Genomic DNA, 26,382 nt, shown 5'->3' with positions numbered 1-26,382 from the left:
CACAATTTCTTTTGTCTTGACATTCTCTAGAGAATGATTTTGGTACATTTTAGAATCTTAAACAAAGGAAACGCGTCAAGGGTTTGTTATGAAAAATACAATACGCTACGAAATATAATGCCGAAGTCGAGGACGGGGTTTACAAGGGTCTTTTCATCTTTGATTTACACAAAGAAAATTTCAATAATGGGGCCATCTTCTTGAAAATATCTTAAAATAAATAATAAAGTATGTCGGTCCATTTTTCTTAAGGTAGTATTCCGTTTTCTGGGGAGAAGGTGTTTAGGTCAAATATAACAATCTATTTCTTCGTACTTACCTCCTATACGTCTCCTAAGCCTTACTTTTATAAGAGAGTAGTTTAAGTGGTTTTTTGGATCATATGTCTAGGGAGTTATATCCCACAAGGGATCTACTTGCTTCACCGGTTTCAACGTGTATATATATCCAAAATAATGATAATGTACTACAATTGTGAAACCGCACAAGAAAATTCAAGAAGCAAAGATCTCTCCCAAACAAAATTGCAACTCGAAGAACGCTTTAAAACCTTTAATCGCAATCCATTTAATATTAAGCTTGTCGGTCATATACTTATAAACTACACTAATGATTAACTGCAAAGTGTTTATAATTTTTTGTTTCTAGATCAATAGATTTAAGTATTATAGCGACTTGCTCAAGGAAGGTTTAAAATAAAAATCGCTCTCACTAGGTCTACGCGGAGAAAGTTAACCTCTGCGTACTAACCTGTGTTTGGCTTTTCTACAGCTGAATTCTCCACTGAAGACTTTTTAAAGTTACTGTACCCCAAATTATTTTATGAGACAGTTATTTCGTTTACGCAAACCCACAATAACAATCACTGAGTGTGCACAGCATATAGTTATTTGTGTATCTAGTGACTTGAGAGAAATGTTTGAGGAAAGACTTCGCGCTCGTGTTATACATGATATTTCCCCTGCAGTTACTGTAAAGCATAAATAATGGGTAATTGTATGTATATAAAGTTAACTTTTACTATACAGGTTCACAAATTAACAAATTAAAACATCATGCAATTATTAAATTAGTAAGTTTTCTTCTCAGTTTATTATTTAATTTTATTTGCGTATAATCTATAAAACTTGTTTTGGTATAATTTTTGTTGGTTCTTTGTTGTGAAAAGTCCCGTAATACCATTTGACTGGTTCTTCTTGTTCAGTTTAGTAGCCTACTGTTTAGATATTTAATAGTAGTTATTTAAAACTGTTTAATAATAATTAAATAAGTACCCCTTATTATTTGGTATATAATGCCAAACACCCAAATGGTTTTTACCCAGTTGATCTCATTCAGATATTGAGTTGACAACATTTTTCTTCGATAAACCATATTATACAATCGCTATATGATTTATTAACTTTTATTTTTATACTGTAGCTGTTACACGAAACCCCTAATATTTTATCAAACACTTGTAAGAGTTCAAATTAAAACTAAAAAAAAAACTTCGATTCGGGACGACAATCGATAAGAGTGGAGTCTGCCACATTTTTACACCCCATTTTCCAGTTTTGCTTTATGATCTCTAAAGCTTCATTTTGTCATGTATGGCACGTCGGAACCCAATCTTCAGTAGCAGTCTATAATCATGAAGAACATGCTTTGTATCTCTTCTTCAACTGCTTCTTGTTCGCTAAAACATGGTCACCGGTACCGTACACTTTATAACTTTGTGCTGTAAAGTTTTATAGTTGTTTTATACTGATGACTTGTTCTAGCTTACACAATATCCTCTATAAAAGAACGACGGCTATTGATACAAACTGATAATTAACTCATTTAGAGTATTTATGAATATAATTTCCACAAGGTTATGTGTTGTTTAATTTGTATAAGTGTTCAATTTAATGTGAGAGAGCTACCCTTTTTCGCTGTATTTACAAATTTCCTTGAATAAATCGTAAATTGTTACATAATTTGGACAGTATCAAGAGGTAAAGTGCCAGGAAAATCTCTCTCGGAACAAGATCAACATTGTTGTTTAACTGCCTGCAGCATGAATAGATCAAGTAACTTCTGGCTTTATAAAACTGTGTGTTAACAAAACCTATTAGATTTAATCCGCATATAAAATTATTCTTCTAGGATTTCCATAATGTTGTAATAACATAACATTTTGTTTAGAATATTGTTTCTTTACGTTATGTGATTTGTTATAAGGTAAGGTTTTGAAAGAAAGCGTGAAACAAAAACATATATTCGTCATAATTTATTTTACCCACCTTTGAGCCGACATTGGGTTAAAGACGTATATGCTATTTTTTGTCTGTGTATGCAAATTATTTTGCCCTTTGCCTTCAATTTTTGTTTTTCAGAGAGTTTACATAAAATTGATAAAATCCACTATTTTCCTTTAATATGAATATAGGCCTACATTCACAAATAAAATTATTTTATAAAATATGAAGCTATTCTGTGTGAGAGATGATTGATGGACCGACTGCTAGGGTGGAGGGTTATAAACATTGAGTCATCCTGTTACCAATGTGAATGTTTTTGTGGCGTTTATTTCTTCACTGTTTATTTCGAGTATTCAATTAAAATGGCGTATTAAAAGTGCAGAGTCAGCAGGGTTTACATCAATAAAAGGTATATGTCATTGAAGTTCATTTTTTATTGTAACAAGCGATCAAATAACAATTAGCAAAGTATATGAATACATAAATAAATATACTTTTCTTTTTTTCTTTTTTTTCTTTTTTTCTTTTAACCTTGCATTTGCCCGTCCACATAGACTAACTGCCCGTGCGTGGTTCGTATCCAGCAAAAGCAAGGGGTGAGCCGGTTCAGTGCAAAGGTGAACTGTACTGATAAAATGTATTCGGGAGAACCAGGATCCGAACCCACGACATTGCAGCCTTGAGCCCGAAGTCCGTGACGCTACCGACTGAGCCACCGACTCACAAAATAAATTTATAATATTCATACATGTATACATACATACATAGGCCTACATATATAAATACATATGTATTAAACATTTGCCATCTTGTTTTTTTATTTGATTTTTTATTTCATGAATAACGTAATATACATTATATACAAAATTATCTAGTAATACATGTTTAATATGGTCCAATACATGGACAGTAGAACAAAATAGATGAATACATTAAATACACTGTCATAAACTCAAGTAGGCCACCATTGGGATATCGGAAACGGTAAAAATGAGAGAAAATGTTTAGTGGGGAATATTCCTTAATTTTTGTGGCAGTTAAAATGAATTTGTCTTTTCGAAATTCAGCCGCCATTTTCCAACATGGCGGCCAACTTTGAAATTTCTTTTGTAACACCCTATATTTTATCATGTTTTTTAAAAACGTTTTTATTCCTGAAAAATTTCCTATAAAGCTCCGTTTAGGAGTTACAGCCTATGAAAAAATGACTTCCTGTGTACATTTTGCATCATCATAAACGAATATGTTTAGAGCAAAAATGCAAAGAATTATTAGTCTTAAAATAGCAACCACATTGCAAAAAGTCCATAAAATACACAGTTTTCCACTAAATTTGCTGCCATTTTGAAAAATTGCCGCCATTTTGAAAATAATAGAATCTATATTTTTTATGTATTTTTTGGTTTTTTTTTTGTGTAGATGCTATTTAAGACTTGTTTACTGTTCGCACTTTTGTTTTCCCCCATTCAAAGTTTACAATAATTCTTAGCGTTTCCGATATCCCAATGGTGGCTTCCTTAAGTTATAGGCCTATAACATTTAAACAATGTTAAAATGTAATTTTATAAATTTAACATAGTTTAAATGGAGTAAACTGTAGGTATGGCAAGGAAAAACACAATTTCTCAGTTATTCTTTCTCCAAACTAAGCTTATAAGATATCGTTGTAATCTGCATACAATTTACTAGATTTTATATGTCCTGCAAATATTTTGTTAAATTAACGCTTTTCGTGGAATTTGGCATGAAATACTTTAAAATGCCCTGTTTTTAAACCGTTCAAGAGTTTTTATTTATATTTTGCACAGACATAGTGGTTAATAAGATACATAATACAGAGTTTCAGCATTGTAGCTCAAACAGTTAAGGAGTTATGAATGATTTTTTGTAAAATCACATACAAACAGATATGCCGAAAACTGAATAAGATAGGACACATGTTATATAATTTTTTTGTTTCTTTTGACATCCTGAATAACGTGACAGAGTTTGTTCATATGGTTGCAAGACACCCTTTATATTATGTACATAGTTGGATAAATCCATGAAATCCTTTTGTGAAATGTGCAATAAAATAAAAGTTCAATTGTTCCACATTTATGTTAGTGTAACTGGTCCGTGTTCTTTATCAAATTAAAAGAACTCATACAACTGAATTCAAAATTAGGTTACACGTAGAGCATTGCCAGAACAAATGCAATAGCTTGATCATTATTTTTGCATCCCCATGTTTCATTTGTGTTTCCCCTACCAATGATTAATGATATGTAGAACCATCAATTATTCGAACTCGACTTTGCGTCCCATAAAATCCTCATTTTGTAATTCCAGTGTTCTACAATCACAAATAGCAAGTTATCAATAATCTAATATGACTAAATACTGTTTTCATTTTAACTCTGCCGTGCTAAGCACAAAGGGGGTATCTGCAATTTTTGGCTATATTGAGATATTGATACCTACTAAAACAGCTTGATTTTACCTATCAGTTACTAAGGTATTTTAGCCGTAACAACAAATAAAAGTCGCATCTGCTGTAGATACGACTTATTCCCTTATTAATACGTACATACAACTTTTATATCTTAGTAAAGTAGCAGTTGCCACCTTTTTGCTTTAGTATGTTGGCAACATTCTCACATGTTTGCAAGAATTGTTTGTTCTAGTAACCAACAAAATTAGATGATCATGCAGAAAACGAAAAGGAAAAGAAAGACGAGACAGGCAACAAGATTATCTAAGCACCTTTAATTGAACCAATTGCAATCAACAAAATTTATTTGTAATTAAAAAAAAAAATCATTACGCTATTTAAATTAATTTTCTTGTAGTAAAATATAAGCACTTTCAGGCAATACCTAATTAAAATTTATCATACAGGCTAGGTACCCACTCTTTTAAACTCTTAGTCAGTAACAAAGCTACACAGATCATCTCACGCCATTCTACACTCACCCTTCACTCATATTTGGGTTAAAATACGCACCTAAGTGGCGTCCCCATCTTAATGATTGATAATAATTGATTGATAATTGATAGCCGTCCATATCTACGAGATGTGGTTCAGGTACAAGCAAGGAGAGGTATTTTCCATCTCCTCTACAAAACCTCCTATGACGATGAAGAGTGGAAAGAATTACATTTTCTCACCACACTGAGTTTGAAAACTGGACTAAAACTACTCTCTAACTATAAAACTCCTGTCGGAATATCGACATCAAGAAAAAATGCAATATTGAAGAATCTATTACATTCCAAAAAGGGTATTGTTCCGCAAAGCCGTTTCTCATTTTGGGAAAATATCCCAGTGATCTCAGATAAATCTGATAATTAATACAGACTATATTTGCTTTTGAGGTTTTTTTTAGTGCAATGAAAAACCATGACAATTACCGGTATTAATTACATTTGTTTCATTTTTAAGCCGGTCATCAATTTGTTAATAAGTTGATTTGATTTATGACTGTTTTTTACTTCTAAGCTTTATAATAAGTGTTTTTAAGAGGGAACTTTCCTTGTTTGCAGAATAATTTAGCCTAATAGAAGTTTTTTGTGCAAAAATGTTTACTATTATCTGTAAATAAATTCTGGTTTTTATCAGCTGTTTTACTATTCCTAGGCTATTAATTGTTCCTGAAATAATTCTAATGATCAGGTCAAATTATCTAGACACTTTTAATTTTAGTATTATGATCAGGACTTGGCAAATTATAATTTTACTAGCTGTTACCCACGGGCTCCCCGGCTTTACTATAGAAGTATTAATTAAACTGTTGATTGGTTAAGTTTTAAGCTGAAATAAACATAACAGAATAAACAAATAATAACAGCTGAGGTATTTTTAACATTAGGTTAATGGAAAGTTCCCTTTGGAAAGCAATTACAACCTTATAGGGCAATTTATGAAATAATGGATAATTTTGCGCAAGGTTTCTCGTCATGACGAACATTTTAAGTATATGGTTTATGGGGTGTGACTTGTAGTTTTCTCAAAAGTTCATGGGTACTTTTGGCTTTGTATATAGATGAGTAGATAGTTCTACATACATTACTAAGCATTCCTAGTTGTAAGTGTGTGCTACTAATGTAATTTAGCCGTAACTGCCGCAGATAATACTTAATCAGCTTAGTAAGTTGTACATACGGCTATATAACTTAGTATTTTAGGATTAGTTAGTTGTTCCAATTAGCCGTATCTGCCATAAAAATGTGTTAAATAGGCATTTTGAAATAAATGTAGTATTTTTAGACAAAGGAAAAAATTACAAATTCAGTAAATATGGCAATATTGGTCCTAGGCCCATGGTTACCGAAATTAAGAGGTTTAGACTTGGAACCTCTTTTTCTCAAAATCAGCTCAGGTGCAGATACCCCCTTTGTGCTTAGTACGGCAGAACTTGTTTTATAGCACCCCTACATTAACTTTTTATATTTAATTAATATCATACTTTCAGGCTACTCAAACCTGTTGAATCTCATTATTCTTTGTGGTCTTTGCTTTGTATGTTTGTGGGCTGGTGAGTGTTGAGCTAAATCACCCAAAGTTACTGTGTGGATACGCCTCCTCGTAGTACTGAGATTTGCACACCGTAATATAGTGCAGGCGTTGTGTCAACATTTATGTATATAGTCTTGCTATATATAAGTAAAGACTATATAGCATATAAGATCCCACTTAGCCAAGCCAATAGGAAGAAAGAACTATTCGCCATTAAGAAGATCGCGCAAGTTAATGGATTTCAAACCAAAACTACCGCTATGGTTTTGACTACCGCACTGTTCCTATCCAGGAGTTACAACTTCAATTGAACTTGAGGCCACTACTTACACGACGTGTAATCAATGACATACTGTTCCTGAGGAAGCTTATTAACTCGGACATTGATGCACCAGATCTACTTTTTAAGTTGGACTTCCGCACATCCCGCCACCTGCGCCAAACTCATCCGTTCGCTAGACGTCAATACTCTACCCAGTACATGTTCCACAGCACTTTTCCCCGCATCCAACTCTTTGCCAACAACTTACCAGATGATATCGACCTCTTCTACACCAGTGGCGAGTCGATAAAAAACAGGTTGTTACTTGTTGGTCTGTGAGGTGCTGCCTTGATTTGTTGTCTGCAAGTTATAAGTTATATATCAGTTATTTATTTATTACAGTTGTTATTTATTTCTATTGTAGTTTATTATTGTTGTTATTTATTATTGTCATTGCATTTGTTACTGTTGTTGCTTGTTGTTGTTGTTATTATTTTTGTTATCTTTTTTGGCTAAACAATTTATTCTATGTTAATTATTAATAATTTATCATTGTTAGTCTACATTTGCTCAGGTTTTAGTTTGTTCTTGTCAAGATTTTTCTGTTAAGCAATATAAATTCGTCCCATTGCATGTTTGGCTTGTCCCTTAGATATTAGTAACATTGAATATTTATTGTAAACATAATTGTAAATTGGTTTGTTTGGACCGTTGGAAGCAAAATAAAATAAAATAAAATAAAACCATAGAAGACATCGGAAGAAAGACAAGGAGAAAAATCGATAGCCAGAATAAACTACACAGCTGAACAATATTAGAAGAGAAGAAAGAGGAAAACATCAGATATGTAACCTTTAGTTACACAAGGACCACAGCACAAAGGACTGCTACAAATTCAACAGATTCAAGAAATGTGGAGTTTCAATAGCCTTCAGAACTCAGAACACCATGAGTAAAATACTGCATCCTAAAATAGTATATTGTAACAAATTCGACGCTTCGGGCATCTACAAAATCAATCGTAATGATTGTCATAGCTTCTACATTGGACAGACTGTGAACTTCGTTAACCGCTTCAAAAACCACATGTATCTGCGTGTAGGAAAAACAACCAGAAAGATCAAATGTCGCACAGCACCTGTTACAAAATGGCCACGCAATAGGAAAAATAGAGGATAAGCTTAAAACATAATGTTTTAAAGAACTGTAAAAAAGGATATTAAATGAATCCTTGAGAATAATTATATATTAGAAGAATTATATTTATAAGGAAATATGTTACATTATAAATAAACGGAATAATGAACAAGTACATTTCGACTCCAGTTGTACTTAAAGAAATGTATTTTCCGGTACCTCTAGTAGCCAATAGGATATAAGTATGGACGCCATTCAAGATTCTTGGCTTTCGCCTATTGGGTCTGATGATGATTGGAGTGGCCAATCGAAATCGATCACCACTTACCATCTGTTATGTATATTTACCGTCTTGTGAGTTAACAGTATAAGCGTAAATATATGTTTTAAAAGTGTTATTCTTTTATTTGCTTTCCGTAAATATAATTACACGTACAATGCTGATCAAGAAGTTATTTCTATAATAAAGACTACATAAATCGATGGGTTTCAATCCCGGAACCTCACACAACCTGAGTTATTTAAATAATAACTATTTGACATACCCGACAATAAATATCCTATTTTACACGGGAAGGTAAATAGCTGACTATTTAAAAAAGGTAAATCTTAGTTTGAGGGTAGTAGTTTAAACATAAATAATCAAACATCTGAATTTAGTTGTTCACCTCGAGAACTAAATCAAAATCAAATCAAATCAAAATCTGCTTTATTTCCAAAAAAACTTTTACAATATATACATAGGGGTGCAGTTCTGACAGGGGTTTGCTTTAACCTGAGGGCGTCGAGAATTATCGAGCGCGCTCGCGAGAAGAAAACAGCTTATAAGCTGTACAAGGTGAAATAATGCAGTTTATAATATGACTGCAACAGGCATGTTTTTGAAACTAAAGACATTTATAATTGTCAAAAATTAGTTATTTTACACCCGATTAGGAAAACTAAAACGTTTTTATTATTTTACAAATGCAACTATTAAGATATTTTGGTTAAACATCTTCAAAGATTCAATATTTTGAATTGTTAAAGGTTTGAGACATGTAATTATATTTTAACTTATTTTTAACGTCTTTCAAAACCGTATTAAAACCAATTACACCAACTTATTCCATACACGATTTTCCCCATTCCCTTGCACTAATTTTATTTTCTTATGTAGCTGTCATTTATGTCTAAATTACTTTCATAACAAACGATTTACAAAAGCTACAGGTATATAGTCCAAAACAGCTATGACGAATAATAACTGGGTGAGCTTCGAAACTAACTTTTAAAACATTTTTAATATAATGTCAAATCAATTTTTATTTTAAAATATAAATGTGAACGTTTTTGATTAACCGTATGGGTTTATAATGCTTAAAATCAGTGTTTAACGGCTGTGTATGATCTGAGCTACAAAAATGGATGGTAGTTTTTGGGCTATTACCAGTTGCTACAAAAAAGAACCGGTTACCTCAAACCAAGAAGCCAGCATGAAGGCACACAGCGTTTCCCCTTACCAATTGCTTTCGTTAAAACTATTTATTTTATGCATACAAATCTATAGCTGATCATCACAGCTGAAATCCGTAGCCAATGTTTCTTAGAATAAACTGTCCATTCATTCATTCACCTAGCACTAAAAAAAATTATTCAGCTTCAATTATTTCAAGGAATGTAAAAAAATGTCTTAGCTGAATATTGTTGTAAGATCCTATTTAAAAATAATTTTTAAGCAAGCTTTTGAAGTACAATAAGCTACACTATTTTAAATATGCGAAGCATTTAGCTTGATACTTTGTGCATAATACTGAAAAATGTAGTGCAAGGCAAAGTCTTACATTCCGGCCAGGCTCCGCATAGTCTGTTAGCCTCTTTTTCGTAAATATCACTCACCTTTGCATTTCATTTTTGATTACTGGTGTCATTATTTGACCTGACTATGTAAAACAGTGTTTTGTACTGAGCAGTACTTGGCAATAGAGGCATTCTTAAAAATCGATTTAGTAAAATTCCATTACTAGTGCTGAAAAGAATTTATATGTTAATTCTTTTTTAGTGAATTTACCATACAGGGAATAAGCTATTACCGTAGGTCTCATGATAAGACCTGGACCGATTTACTTTATCGTTTTGATGTCCCCAGAGGCCAAAACTCCATCCTTCAAATTCATATATGTGTGTGTGTGTGTCTGTTAGCACGACAGCTCGAGCAATAGTCATCCAATTTTAGATGAAATTTAGTACAACCGTGCTTTAACCTAATCTACGTTTGTTCGAACTAGTTCACAAACCATGATCGGACAATGGGAACGGAGTTTTGAGGTAAAAATAGGGTTTTCTCATCTTTACTCTCAAAAGAATTTCTCTATTTGTCTCTAAACCATTTTGAAGAGCTTAAAAATACATTATTCAGTACGTTGAAGTGTTTTTGTAAGGGTATTGGTTACAGAGAAAAATAAAAAAAATCGAAATTTGTATCTCCTATTTTATGTTTATGGACAATAAGTAAACGGTTGTTAGGCCAATGGAAATTCGCTTGGTCTGCAGGTTTGTTGTGGTGGGTGTGTTATAGTAAGTATATTTACCAAGAGAAAGTTTAAATGAATTGATTGAAGTTAACACTAGAATCATGTTGGGCAAATTTGATGAAAAACTAAACTAGGATTGCTTTCATAGCAGTGAAAGCCAATTGAGCGGAGCGATCACGTTTCATGGTTTTTAATATAGCAATAAATTAAATCATGTTTAGAGATAAAATACAACTATTACACCAATTTGACATATCGAAATCACCAATTATCACTCAGAACTATCAACATCCATGGGGGAAGGAAACATCTACAACAAGTTTTTATAAATAGAGATGTGGACATTACATACATAATCCTTTGTATCGGGATTTTTGCTGTGTTTGCTTGCTACTGTCATCTGATGAACCCACAGTTCTCCGTGTACCCGACCTTGAAACCAATCGACATTTTCTCAATCTTTGGCCAAGATATGGATTTTGCAATTCAGGCAGAAATAAAGGCATGGTTTTCAAGCAAGTGTTCTACATTTAATCATCTATAAACATTGCCAGAAGATGTTCGTGCGTTGTGGTTTCGGGCGGTTATTGCTCATCTTCATTTTCTACAAATATCAGACAGTTTTTGAGAATGAATTCTGAAATTTTCCTTTATGCCACTCTTATGCGAATTGGAAATTTTCTTGAAAAAAAAAACAAAAAAATCTTTATCCTTCTTAGGCAATAATATACCCACCACAAGTCATTTCCAACACAACAAAAATATTACAAAGTAAATAATAAGAAATCATGTTCATAACAGCCTATTTAGATAAAAATATTGATTTGAGAATACTTAATTATTTAGAACTGCAGAATTATATAGTGGTTTTAATTCCCAATAACATTAGATAAATGTTATTTGTTATAACCATATTTAGCTACGTAAATAAAATCCGTAAAATTCACTGTACCTATTCGATCAGTAGTCGTTTCCAAACTGCGACTTAAATGTAAATTTAAGAATTTCTCTGTATTGTTTGATCAGTGGTCATAATCCTAATTTTCTTCCTTTGTACTGTTTTTAGGCCGTGGCTTTATTTTAACATCTGCTATGATTCTTTGTTTGGTTTACATTTACGTCTTTCGCCTTTATTTTGTAACCATCATGGTAACCCACAAGACCAATGTTAAAATGTAAAAAAAACTTTGAGTAACTTTTAAATTATATAAGCATTATCACAAATTGAAATTAGTTTCGTTTAAACCTTCCAAACATTTGACAAAAGAACCTTGGCAAGTTTGGCTAAAATATGTTCAGCTGTTATTGAGTTAATGTGTTAGAAAGTTTGCATTAAATTCGATCTCAAAGATCTTCGCTCCGCTCAATAATTAAATACCGACCACAATCAAAACTCCTTGTCGTTTTACAGTAATGTGAACACGATATAGACAATCTCAGCATGCAAAAAAAATTAAAAATACTTTAAAGTATAACGCAAAACATGCAAAATTTACGAGTACACACCATCCCCATTTCTGTGTCTTGTCATTGCGAATTTATATCTCGCCAAGAATAAATCAAATGCAATACAGAATTAATTACATTTCAGTTAGCTAGCTCTTCTGTAACCGAAGTTTGATTGTAAAACGGAGTAAAAATCAATCGCACAAAGGCAATCCAATCGATTGTTAAGGCCAAAGTTGGTTGAGATGCTAATGAAACAATTCCATGAAGTCGGCAGTCAATAGAATGGTGGTCTCTGCTCAGTGCAGAGGCATTCATTGATCGAGCAATAATTAACTTTACCGCATACTACACTTGTTTTTATAACCCCGCCTTCCCGACTGAGACCTTTCTAAAAATAATATCGTCGTTAATCAGGCTTGCCTTGCCCTTTTTACCAAAGCAGTTTTTGTAGACAAGATGACGATATTTGTTGGTGTTATAAACATTTTTCATGATGGTTATACATGGGACATCACTGTTCTTGAATATTTCCCAATATAGTGAAAATATAAACAAGTGTGTCCTACTTTTTAGGTCGAGCACTACGTTGCAACATATTTTGTCCCAGTTCAATTAATATAGACTCTCTAAATGACTATATTGATTTTAATAAACTGAGTGAATTAAACGGAAAGTCTCTATTTATTTCATTTATCAACAAACACGATATTATTTTCAATGTATTTAATCCTTGGTTACCATCTGAAAAGTAACATACCAGGGCAAGTCTAATGACCTGTAAAAAAATTAGCATTAAAAGTAGCTTTTCAAATTATTATTTCCCATGTTAGCGCTAGCTAACGAATATAATTAAGTAAGTCTACAAACACTTTCGATATATTCACACCAATACTATAAGAATTTACCGTCTTTTAAATGTCACTTACAATATAAGGATATCAAAACGTGTTGTATTACCTAGTACTTATATGAGTATTTAGCAAAATTATATATGATTACAAAAAGGTTATTTATTTTTATAAATACATTAATACTTTTCCAATAAAAGTTGTAACTTCTAATATAGCTGTTGTAGAACGGTGATCGGAAGGCTTTTCGTAAAGCAATTATATACTCGACAAGCATTCCTTTGACAATTTCCCTAACTTGTGGTGCTTTTGAACAGCTTTGACGTTGCTTAAGCCTTTATGCTGAATTCCTATGTTTAAAGATTAAAGTCCTTCTGTAAATTATGATGGCGTTTTAAGTATTAAGATTACAAATGTATCGAACAATATGTCGTCTTACCGTTGTATATATTGAATCTTACTTAGCTGAATTCATAAAATTAGTGTAAATAGCGGGTTGGTTTGTTAAAATAATGGTTTCCCTGCCAACAAGGCTTTATTAATTACCTGGATGAAAATATACATTTTTCGAGATGATTCGATACGGTTTTAGAAAAAATTGTATTCGACCTTGAAACAGATCCAGTTTGATAATGATTTGAGGGATCTTTTTAAATATATAGGCCTATATATGTAATCCATTGTTCCACGATACGCAGTTCTAATATCACAAGCCTTTAATGTGCGTTCAAATAAGTTTTTGAAACTTTTAATATGAAATACAAGCCAAAATCAAATCATAAATCTTCGGAATTTAATTTATGATGATAAGTTTTGTAATCTTTAGCTGTCTTGGCGAACTGTTGGCCATCATTTGCAGATCTACACATTCTTTTAAAAACAAATACTATCCTAAACTTGCTGTAATGTAAATAGTTTCCGTTCGGGGGTTTGGTATGTGGCAACGTGTAATCGTTTTAGGCGTTAGTGTAAATGTTACTATCGCCAGCCTTTTGTATAGTTATATATATATTTACAGGGAACTCATGATGAAAACGCCAACAGTATTAACCGAAACATCTATAAAATATATTTCCAATGAACCATGAGTTTTGGAATTAATAAGAGTAATGGATAAAAAGTCTGTGCTGTTAATCACTGTAGTTTTGAGTTGCATGGGTAGTACTTGGGCAAATATTAACGTTGTTGGAATAAAATTTCTCTCACGACAAATTTAAAATATTTTGTAGTAAAACATAGGACGGAACCCTCATCCGGAGCAAAAGTGTGTAAGGTTAATCTTGTTGCTGAGGTCAGCTTCATATTGCCCGTAAAACATGTGAGCGTATCACAAGCAAATTCGATTCTTGTGGCGAAAGCTTCTTTTATTTTAGAGTATCTGGTTGTAAGGTAAGCCGAGTAGTTTAATTTTTAGTGAATTTTCCATATAGCGAATAAACTATTACCTTTAGGTATCATCGTAATTTTTCATTCCCTTAATTCTTAGGGACATCTAAATGAAACAGCCTAAAAACATATGATTTAGTATGATTATGTGTTAGAATTTTAAATGGTTACGGAGAAAATTCCATACAACTAAATTTTAAATTCCCATGTTATTCTTTTAGCGAATAAGTAAACTCTTGTGGTTGGTTTGCTTGAATATATTCTTATAAAATTTGGCAACTTGATTTATTTTATCCTAACACATTTATAATAACACACCTTATTACCTTTCTTGCAGCAGCAAACCTAAATACTCGTTTAACCTAATGTTATTTAAATATTGAATGAATCCAACATATTTGAGTGAATTATTTCTAAATATAATTCTCTTATTTTGCAGGCTCGCTGTGGTGGGGTTATTTATGAAATATCATCAAATAGATTAGTTAATTATTCCAAACATTTTTTTCTTCGCCATATTTGGAAGGAGAAAGAAAGACTTTACTTTGAAACCAACAATACACTCATCATATAGAATTATTTCATCAATATTTGTTACTGACAGTTACGTTAATCAACATTTATACCTTGAAAAATGGCTATTGTACCCATTTGTTGGGTAAAATGTTTTTACAACTTATTTATTCTTGAAAGCTACATTGGTTTTTCTTGTAAACTTTAAGTATTACATAATTCCGCGGATATGTAACGTGTGTTTGTAACGTAGTGGAAGTATGCACCTCTCGACCACTTCAAAGGCCAGCACCCCAGCACGCTTGTCATCACAGACAGGTAATAATTTATAGCCTCTAACCGAACCAGCGAACCAACCCTCCCAGCTTTCTGCTTCAAAAGTCACAACCACCCAACGTCGATCCACTATGTTCCGAGTCTATTAATATTCAATGAAACATGTTTTGCATTCACTATGTAAATACAACCAGATTGCACAACCGTAACGATATATTGAAATGAGTCGCTATTGGTAAACATTTATTTTATTACCACGATTTGTGGCAACTCAATAATTAGACCGTGTTCATTATTAAATCAGGGTATTGTCGGGTTGATTACCGTTATAATTTAAACAAAATTTGTGTTTGGAAATCATCTTAATTTTGTCTTACGTGATCCAAGTCACAGCTTCTGATATTATTTTATTTTTATTTTGAAGTATTTAATTTGCACTGTATTCGTTTTATATCTGTTAGTCTAACGAAGAGGAACTCAATGAATGGTTACTTGATTTTTGTTATAATGTGAGCGTCTTCGTACGGGATTCAGTTAAATGCAAATAATTACTTAGAATTTGTAAAATGCAGAAATGTCATCCATCTGACTACGAGACAAAGAATACAAAAAAAATACACTTGTCCAGAAAGATAGAGTAAACTTATAAGGTGCTAAGCCGATGCAAAAACGGCTAATGTTTGGCATAAAGTTAATATGAAATCTAGTGCATATTATTGCACCTGTCCTAAGTAACCCTTACTAACAAAATGTAGAAACTACCTATATTTCTTAAACATAAATTTTACTAGTCAGTTGAAGAACAGTTATCCGAAATATTTTATTAATTATAATAGTTTTAACGCGAAGATTTTTATCGTTCATTTCACCTGTTTTTTAAGCAAAACAAATTTTCTTTCTAAAGCTAGTAGCTCCTAATCGTTTTCAGGGAATCAATGGTTGATCGAGGCATCGTTTTGTTTGCAAAATTCTAAATTAAAATACGTTTCCCAACTATACCCGGACATTTTAAAGACTTGTGTTTATTCGCATATATTAGATCTAAGAGTGTTAAAAATAACAACTGTAAAAAATTATCAGTAACCGATCTAAAAATATATAAAAGGTGTAGAAAGGTTTCTTTGAAACTCAATCGTATACTGTATATGCGTCCATGCGTAAGTAAAAAGTAAAGAAATTTCACTCACAATTTTAAGTACATTGACGATAAGTCGTTTTAAGTCCCAGAGTCCACATTTAACAATTAAAAGGTCTGTGAATTGGACTTCACTTTATTTTTAGGCTTTTTTATTTTCATAAAGTTTTTTCAGTACGTTACAACATCTGATCTTGGCACGTTTATCTAAAGAACATTGTAAAAAGAGGAAACTTTCGTATCAAAAAGTATGATACAGTTCATCGAGATACTTTGGAAGAATGTTACTTCATGTTCGACCTTTGAGTCAATGTTTCCTCTGCCGAACTTTCAGAGTCGGATGCCACACCATTAATCACTGCTACGTTAAAAGGAAGTTCTTTTAAATCTTTCATTCCAGTTTTTAGATTATTTAGTGTTTTTGGTAAGCTATACTAGAAGAAGAAGGATAGATAATTTGCCTCCTGTAGAATATAATGATGGTTATTACGGATATCATTCGAAAAACGTCATTAGGTAGTCAATCAGTAATGTGTACAACATAAAAAGACTACATTTTAAGACACTAGATGAAAATAGAGCCGTTTAAGGAGAGAGTTTTTAATGCAATACTTTTCAATGTAACTCAATGCAAAAAGACGCTTGTATAAAATTACTTATTCGGGAGCCAAACTTTATTTAAAATATGACTTGTTAAAGGCCCTCGTGAATTGTCAAACAAAATTGTATATAGTAGAAATTTTTTACCCCATTTTCATGTCCCACACCATTTACTAGGGTTGTTGAAATGGCCCATACATGCTAGCGGTATTATCTTCAAAGCTTACTAAGTTCTCAAGATTATCTCTTTTGATGCGAATGGGTAATCTAAACTTCAGAGAGCTTTGTGGACAGTTGTTAGTGACATTTCCATTCCCTCCCACATCTTCCTTTTAGTCGCTTAACTAGTTTTAAAGCTAGAACTCGCAACGCAATTTTGAATTTTTCCTTAATAGAATCAATTTGTTCTATTTAAAAGAGATATTATTTTTGCTGAACAGAGTTTATATTTTCGGTGATTTAAATAATAAATTGATTATGTAAACCTAAACCCATATCAAATTAAAAGTATGAGGACAACTAAAAAATACATGCACTTACATTTACTCAAACTCATTTTACGAGATAGGGTCAGTACATCTACTTCAAAGAAATAAGGCGTATCTTAAGGAACACGTTTAAATGAAATCCTAATTAGAAGGAATTTCATCAACTATGTTTGTTGAGTTGAATCAATATAGGTTGACACGATTTTATAGTCAATGTCCGCAACGTGTGCCATGGACACGGCTACAGAGGCCATCATTGACTCGAGATTGAATGTGAATTATTTGTCTTCTGGACGCCGCGCCGAGCCTCCCCGAGTGGAAGGCTTAGTTTCCATGAAACTTTCATCACTCAAGAGTTGTGTGTTGTACCCGTTGTACCTCTAGTTATTGAGTGTGGTTCACGTTGATGTATCTGTCAAACAATGCACCAACATGGCGGCTATAATTAGGAATATTAACTTCTTTGGCCATTTTCTAGGTTTTATTTTTGTACGTATTTTATCACGAAAGATATATTAGTTTTACGTGTAAAAATTCAAGGGTTTGCATATTTTCCTAGAGAAGTAGTAACGTGTGTTTCCGATTAGTGGAAGTATGCACCTCTCGACCACTTCAAAGGCCAGCACCACCATCAAGTCAGGATCAATTATATTATTTTTTACACCTGGTTTCCTTTTTTACCAGGTGAATCCAATTCCTAGGTGCTAGGTGATGTTACCTCCCCGTCTAGTAGAAGTCAATATATTATCATTGGCTTTTGTATACTGAAGTAGACATTTCATCTTTATGGATCAGCTGTCGCCAATGCTTCATAAAGTAGAACATAGTTACCTTATTTTTTGTTACTGACCATGATGGGTCATAACAGTTGCTATAGTAACGATAGTAATGCTCACAATGAGTAATTTCATTAGTTTGAATTGGAAGAAAGTGTGTGTATTCGACGAAAATTTGTAATTTATATCTGCTTATCAACTACGACGATTTTGACAATAGTACTGGCGACAACTTCAAAAGGGGGATGTATCAATAGTCAAAGATATATATTTAATATTTATCTAAAAATATTAGATAAAGATTAGTATTTAGGTTAGGGATTAATTATATTAGGGATCATTATTATATTTAGTGTAAAATTATAACTATTTGTTTTGTATCCAGCTGGATGTACAAAGACAATTTAAAATAGCAAAAATGTAACACTGCAATACTTCGAAGATGAAATCATGGACCACATGGTACATAATATAAGCCATATACTCGTATAATTAGGCTTAGAAATCTCTTAACAAAATACTAAAAATTTTTGTTTATTTTATATTTTGTGTACTTAAAAAGTTTAATATGTTCGTGCGATGGATGTTACATAAAGCATTATATACTTTTTATTGATATTGTATGTAGCAAATGGCGAGATGTAATATGGCATTGGAAGTGAAATTTTAGTAAGCGAAAAGTAATATATGAATTTAAAAACTTAATGGACTCTATAAAATATTTTCAGACAGATCTTAAGTTTGCAAGAAATTCTAAATCCCAAAGCAGGTCAACACTCCTAGTCCACAACGATCCAATCGATCAGCTGGGTTGGCCTTCAACCTGTAACAATGAATAGCTGATTAAATCTTTATAACGTCCACAAAACTATGTCCTGAGTTAACCGCTCAATGGTTTTATGAATTATTATCTTAAGGGGGATTAAGGTTGATGGAAATATTGGTACAACTATCTGGTTTATATGGTTTTTTATGTGAATATAGTGGTGTGTGTAGGTTTTATGGGCATGTGAGATGAATGTGTAGATATAAAATAGAAAGCTAGTGATAAATTTAACCAGAAGTGAAATTATTTTTAATCGAGTTTTTTTACTGAATTTAAAGATATTCCATAGTTTAAAAAGTCTAAGGATAAAATAACAAGCAAAATTCTGTATATTGAAAGATAAATTACCTAGTACTAAATGTCTACAAATGGATATCAAAAATACAGTAATAAATAAATATAATTGGTCATAATAATGATAAAACGCATATAACACATACAGGGTGTTAAAAAAGGTGGGGACATAATTTACGTACTGATTCCTTGGCTCAAAATTAAGATAAACCCAAGTGTAACATGTTTTCAAAAATCACTTCGTTAACCAGATATCCGCCATTTTGTATTTTGTACATAAACATTTTATCTTTGAATTTTTCCAACGGATCTTCATGAAAGGTATGTGCGTTAAGGTAAAAGATACCCATGTTACAAAAAATATTAATTTCGATTAAACCTAAAATTTCAAAATGGCGGCTATTTTTTTTTTTTTAATTAAATTACTCAGAAATGGCTAATTTTTGTGAAAAAATGTCTAGAACACTTTAAATTAGCATTATTAGTTTTCTTTCTAACGATACCAAGTTCAAAAAGGTCGAATGAAATAGCTTAAATATTACGATTTTTAATTGTAAAATGAGATAGAATAAGACAGAAGCTAGTCAGTTTTGAACGAAAACAATAAGAAAGTTGTTCTATCTATTTTTATACTATTATTTTAGTATGTACATAGGGGATGATAGGTTATGAATGTTACTAGGCGATATAAATATTAACACATTGCTGCATAGATAAAAACAATCTAAAGTAAATATAAAGCAACAGTTGTGTATTATAAAAACAAAAACCTAAAATACAAGTGTATGACATATCGTCAGAGCTATCTAGACTTAGCTTACTCGAGTAGAACTAGCACCAATAATGAAAAAAATATCAGTAACATGGTCTCGCAAGATGTAACATCAACGTATAAAACAGTTGTAAAACTTTTATAACTGTTGTTGTGAGTTGAGTTGTGTTTTATCTCGCTGTTATGTTTCGCCTCCATTTTACCCACCTCATCTTGTAGGCGATATGTTTTGGTTGTGCACTTTCAGTTTATAATGTAAACTCCTAGGTGAGGTTGATGGTGCACCGGTACACAACAGATTTTAAGTATGCTTTAATAATTAACTGTAAATTTCACTTTAAGATGATATAGTAAGAATTAAAAACGAAATGTAATGCAAAAATTCAAAATCTAACTGTAAAGTAATAGTGATTATTTCAAAAATAATCACTAAAATAAATAATTATACCCCTACCGTAGCAAACCTACAGACAAAGAAATGTTCTAGTTGCTTCCTACTACCTTGTAAGTGGGTGTATTGTATCAAAGAATTTAATCATCAAGGAATGACTATGATTAGTTGGGTTTGGTGAGATTTTGATTATAAAATAGCTTTTAACTTTTTAAAACTTGTAACGTGTGCAATTAATGTGCTGTGAGGAGTTGCATTAGGACGAAAAATTAGATTTCCATAAGGGTGACACGGAAAACAACCAACTGCTTTTTGGACCAAGGATCCAACAAGTATAGAAATAATGCAATGTACGAGATCGTTTGTCTTTGGCGTAGTAAAATGATATTTAAGACAACTTTTTTATAGGGAAAAAACATTGCTTATAGTAGGTGTAGAGTTGGATAATAGTCCAGGAGCTGAGGGGGGTTGAGCATGCGTGAAAGTAGTACGCAACGTTATTGCTGATTATTGTAATATGGACTGTGGTGATCAAAATTACGTATGTCGCCTATTTCAAAAGTGGTCGATAAAGTGGGGGGAAGGGGCAAACATAGCGGTTTGCGCTATGCGTTAAAATGCTGATAGTTCGAAAACGGTAAAAGATAGAACATCGGTTAAAACGTCGTTGGAATTTTAAAAATGTGGACAACAATAATGGTTATTGGGTCCGAGGTCGTATCTCTATAAATAAACAAGTTATTGTATAAAATATGTAAAAATGGACTTTTCGTGTAGTTTTTTAACCGAAAGTAGAATTAATTTGTGAGTGTCGAAAAGAAGTAATATCAAATATCTTTGCTGATAGTTGTAATATGGACTGTGGTGATAAAAAATACGCATGTCGCCTACTTTTCAGGTGGTCGAGAACTTGGGGGGAGGGGGGCAAAGATGGCGGAACGCGCTATGCATCGAGACGACTGTAGCTCGAGAGCGGTACGAGATAGGACATCGGTTAAAACGTAGTTTTAATCCAAAAAATATTACCAATAGAAAAGGTCACTATTATTATTATTATTATTATTATTATTTATTATTTATTTCCAACGGACATCTCCATTTTACAGCATACAAAACAAAACATTAAACTCAGGATGACTTAATTGATAATAACAAATTTTGTGCTTATATATTAGAAATAAATCAACACAGGGTAAAAAGTTGTATCTTAACTAATAAAAAAGTTATAACAATAATCAGTTTAACAAAATCTACATCGTACAGCTATTTTGTTCGAAAATCGTATGGATTGTTGATAAATAATAGTGTAATTCCTTAATTACTCGGCTGTATATTAACTAGATGCATTTTCTTATAAGAAAAAACTATATTATTACGAATACATTTGGTTTAAAATGTAAAACACGGCCTCCAAACGCCTTGGGGTTCGTCCGATAGGTTGCGTCATAATTACTGCGCAGTGCTGCTAATATCGGCACAACTGTTAATAAGAACTGAATAACTGGCATAACTGAATAAGAATCTGTTACATAATCTTATTATAATAACCTACAACTTTATAATAATTAAAATTGGATTTGTAGTGGTAGTCTGTATTATGCATTTGATTTCGGCGAAACCCCAAGTATTATATGTAGTTTGGAGGCCGTGTTTTACATTTTAAACCAAATGTATTCGTAATAATATATTTATTTCTTATAAGAAAATTCATCTAGTTAATATATAGCCGAGTAATTAAGGAATTACACTATTATTTATCAACAATCCATACGATTTTCGAACAAAATAGGTGTACGATGTAGATTTTGTTAAACTTATTATTGTTATAACTTTTTTATTAGTTAAGATACAACTTTTTACCCAATGACCTTTTCTATTGGTAATATTTTTTGGATTAAAACTACTTTTTAACCGATGTCCTATCTCGTACCGTTCTCGAGCTACAGTCGTCTCGATGCATAGCACGTTCCGCCATCTTTGCCCCCCTCCCCAAAGTTCTCGACCACCTGAAAAGTAGGCGACATGCGTATTTTTTATCACCACAGTCCATATTACAACTATCAGCAAATATATTTGATATTACTTCTTTGAGACACTCACAAATTAATTCTACTTTCGGTTAAAAAACTACACGAAAAGTCCATTTTTACATATTTTATACAATAACTTGTTTATTTATAGAGATACGACCTCGGACCCAATAACCATTATTGTTGTCCACATTTTTAAAATTCCAACGACGTTTTAACCGATGTTCTATCTTTTACCGTTTTCGAACTATCAGCATTTTAACGCATAGCGCAAACCGCTATGTTTGCCCCTTCCCCCCACTTTATCGACCACTTTTGAAATAGGCGACATACGTAATTTTGATCACCACAGTCCATATTACAATAATCAGCAATAACGTTGCGTACTACTTTCACGCATGCTCAACCCCCCTCAGCTCCTGGACTATAAACTCGAACGAGTTCGTGAACCAGCAATACCGAGTAATAAAAAATGGGTGTTATAGGGTTTAATTGTATTCAAACATTGTGTTTTTTTTTTTTAATTTTTATTCTTAAAACCATTTTCATTATAACCATCACAATTAGCTTAAAATTATTTTTGTTTATTAAAGCATTGTTTTACACTTAACAGTTACAAAGAAAACAGTACAAAAGTGTTTATAGATAGTTTGCAATTCGTTTTGATGAGTAAATAGTTTTAGTTTAGTTGTTTATTTATATATTATGATAAAAAATATATTTTCCTATAGTCACCCGATAAAGTGGGCTTCCTTGCACAGAGTACAGAAAGCCTTATTTGGCACACTTTGGCGCATACCAGTATTCCAACCAACAACACAAAACAGCGTGCTTTTATCATGCACGTAATCCGCGTACGCTTGAAAATAAGTTGGTAAAAGTTAAAGATATTACGACTACGATCAGCTGGTGCAGCGTTTCCCATTTCGTTCAGTGTTTGGATTTAACCAAACCTTAAAACGTGTTGTACAGTGTTTGAAAGACCAATTATTTATATGCTTTATAGTAACTCTAGGAAAAATGTACTAAATAACACGAGTGCAAACGTGCAAAAAAGTGCCACTTCACTCTCTAGTTACACAACCAGTTAGTTAGCCAATATATTTGACCAAAACCGCTTTTCCCTTCTTGTTACAGCAAACCTAATAAGTACTTGTTAAACCTTAACAAGTACTTGGTACAACAAGTACTTAAGTAAGTACTTGGTACTTGTTAAACCTTATGTTATTTAAATACAGAACACATCTGACATCCTTAGGCATTTTTTTTTTACTATAAACCCATTCACACGAGTGGAAATTCGCTTAGTCTGCACTTTTTTTGTGACGAGGGTATTTCGTATACTATTTGACAGTCGTATCAGATTAGTTGGCTAACTATTTCTTATAAATTAGTTTAACAAGTTTGATTCAACTTTCGTTAAAATCTGATAAGTCCTACTAGAGTTATCGTGGAAGTTATCAAGTTACCTCTGTGGTAGCAGGTATTGGTCTTACCATCATAACTTCGGTAACTACTTACCAGTAAGAGAGTTGTCAGTTTGGGATGGTGTTATTTTTACAATTCTACTTGGATCAGAGTGTATTCCATTAGACATATCGAAAATAAATCATTATATGATAAATTAAAATATAAAAAATTATCAAACATCACTTAATGTAGTTTACAGTGGATTATTACCACTTAAAAAGCAGTTTCTAATCTCCATATATTTATATTTTTATGCATTATAATTCATTTTCAGACAAAACTAATTATCAATACTTAAGTAAATAATAATGGGGGAAATTGAGGTATAACCTTGTACAGTAATGACGAATGTGGAAAGAGATGAAGAAACGTCGGCGCCTGGCGGCAGCCATATTCTCCGGTCCCATCAACAAAACCAACAAATACTAACCATAACATCAACACCCTTCTGCTGACATACTCCGGTCCCCATTACACTTCATCTCTTCAAATATTCCTACACTAGCGTAGGTGATTTGAAGCCAACATATAATGAAAACGAGTGCTATAAATCTTAATTAGAATGTATAAGAGTATATATTTTACTAGTTAGGTGTTAATATTTTTATCATAAAATGAATTTCTTTTCAATTTTGACAGCTTTTAGTGGGAGCTTCATTGTACCCAGGGAGTTCAAAAAAGATGAGGATATTACTTAAGTAGGGATTCCTTGGGTCAAAATAAGCAAAAAAGTAATACACATAAACATATATCCTATCTCGTCTCCTTATTATTATTATTTTACTATTGATGTTTTCTCGAGGTACATTGAAGTTTGTAATAACTATCACATCTTAGATACCAAAGCATAAGTAAAATTGGTTTCGTCTCTAAATCAAATCATTAAGTCTTACGATATCTATCTCAGTTTAACGGAGAGCGAGGACACACAAGGCCAAGTAGGAACAGTGTAGGACCTTTACCAGAGCTTAATTTTTTGACCGTGTGTCTTTGCACCATAAAGGATTTTGGACCTTAATTTGGGAAGCCTTAGGGCAATTAATTATAGTCTCACTTTAATCAAATCACTATGAACGGAAGAAGCGAATTATATCCACTGATCATCACCTCTACAACAATATGCCACAGCTTCCACTTCGACGAAGCGTCGCATCGTCATCATACCACGTCAGGAACTGACACAGAAATATATCTCCCCACGGCCACGAACCCACGACTCCATCATTCTACCATTCCTGCGAATTCGCAAGTCTACCAATGGATGTTGACGATATAAGGGGCAAACCAAAAGGACATGCCTCATCAATAGCCGGGGTATTGTAAATCTTTCCATCGTAACCATGACACCCGATCCAGAAACAGTTCGCTTTACATTCAGACCCACCCCCAATTTAAACAACGCTATGCGTTTTGGAGCACGAAAATTAGTGGTTTGCATACAAAAAAAATCGCAGAATTTTACTAGTTTATAAGAATATACAAGTGATCTACATAGTCAAGTGTCAATGTGAATAACATTGGAAATTACTTACTATGTTTGGCACTTTGAATATCTCTGCATCTATTAAACAATAATATAATACACTGAATTATTTTTCTATCTAAACTCCATTTTGAAATTCTTGGTGGACTTATAAATCTATTATACAGGGTGATTGGTACTCAGTGTGACAAAACTTTTTGGTGTAAGTGCAAAGTAAATGAAGTGTGATGATGCATATAAAATGTTCCAAGTCTAAAAGTTAGCTTCCCAAAAAATTATTTTATGTTTTTCAAAAATAACCATGGTTTTAAACTTAATACAGCGATTTCTCAATTACCTGTATATGGATTTGAGTAGAAAATGTCATTTTCGTGTTCTACATTAAATTTTGAACAAGAATAATGGAAAATGACGGAGGATCAGTTATAAAAACTCCATTGTAAATAGATTCAAAGATAAAAATTAAAGTATTTGATAAAAATTTTAAAAACAATTGTATATTGCATTTTTCACACCCTGTATACAAGAAAGTGTCGGAATATGTTAAAAACTGCGCCATTTTATAAGCTTTCCAACGATATGCTACACTATTGAGGTTTAAGTCTGCTTATGTAGGCTATAATGGTTTGAAGACTACAAATCATGGTGTCTTTAACATTTAAAACATAGAAAGTCGGCATGTATTAAGCAAAAGTTGTATTTTTGATTCAGCTTGAACAGTAAAAACAGTAAAATAGTTCCCTGTTTTCTGGTATTCAAACCACTAAAACAAACAAAAAAATATCTAAACCTCAATAGTGTAGCATATGGTTGGAATGCTTATAAAATGGCGCAGTTTTTAACATATTCTGACACTTTCTTGTATACAGGGTGTGAAAAATACAATAGACCATTGTTTTTTAAATTTTTATCAAACATTTTAATTTTTATCTTTGAATCTATTTACAATGGAGTTTTTACAACTGATCCTCTGTCATTTTGTATTATTCTTATTCAAAATTTAATGTAGA

The 26,382-nt window shown here is 32.3% G+C and overlaps 1 protein-coding gene across 5 annotated transcripts in view; it reads left to right on the top strand.

The window, feature by feature from the left end:
• Positions 1 to 26,382, top strand: part of LOC128997846 (glutamate-gated chloride channel-like) — a 323,407-nt gene that overhangs the window by 183,747 nt on the left and 113,278 nt on the right. The window lies entirely within an intron of this gene.

Source organism: Macrosteles quadrilineatus, unplaced genomic scaffold (genome assembly GCF_028750875.1).
Source record: "Macrosteles quadrilineatus isolate MER2022 unplaced genomic scaffold, UCM_ALF_1.0 Scaffold_7__1_contigs__length_78375512, whole genome shotgun sequence".
In the NCBI taxonomy this organism is placed as follows: domain Eukaryota; kingdom Metazoa; phylum Arthropoda; class Insecta; order Hemiptera; family Cicadellidae; genus Macrosteles; species Macrosteles quadrilineatus.
Note: the sequence above shows the minus strand (reverse complement) of the source record. Positions and strands in the feature narration are given on the sequence as shown.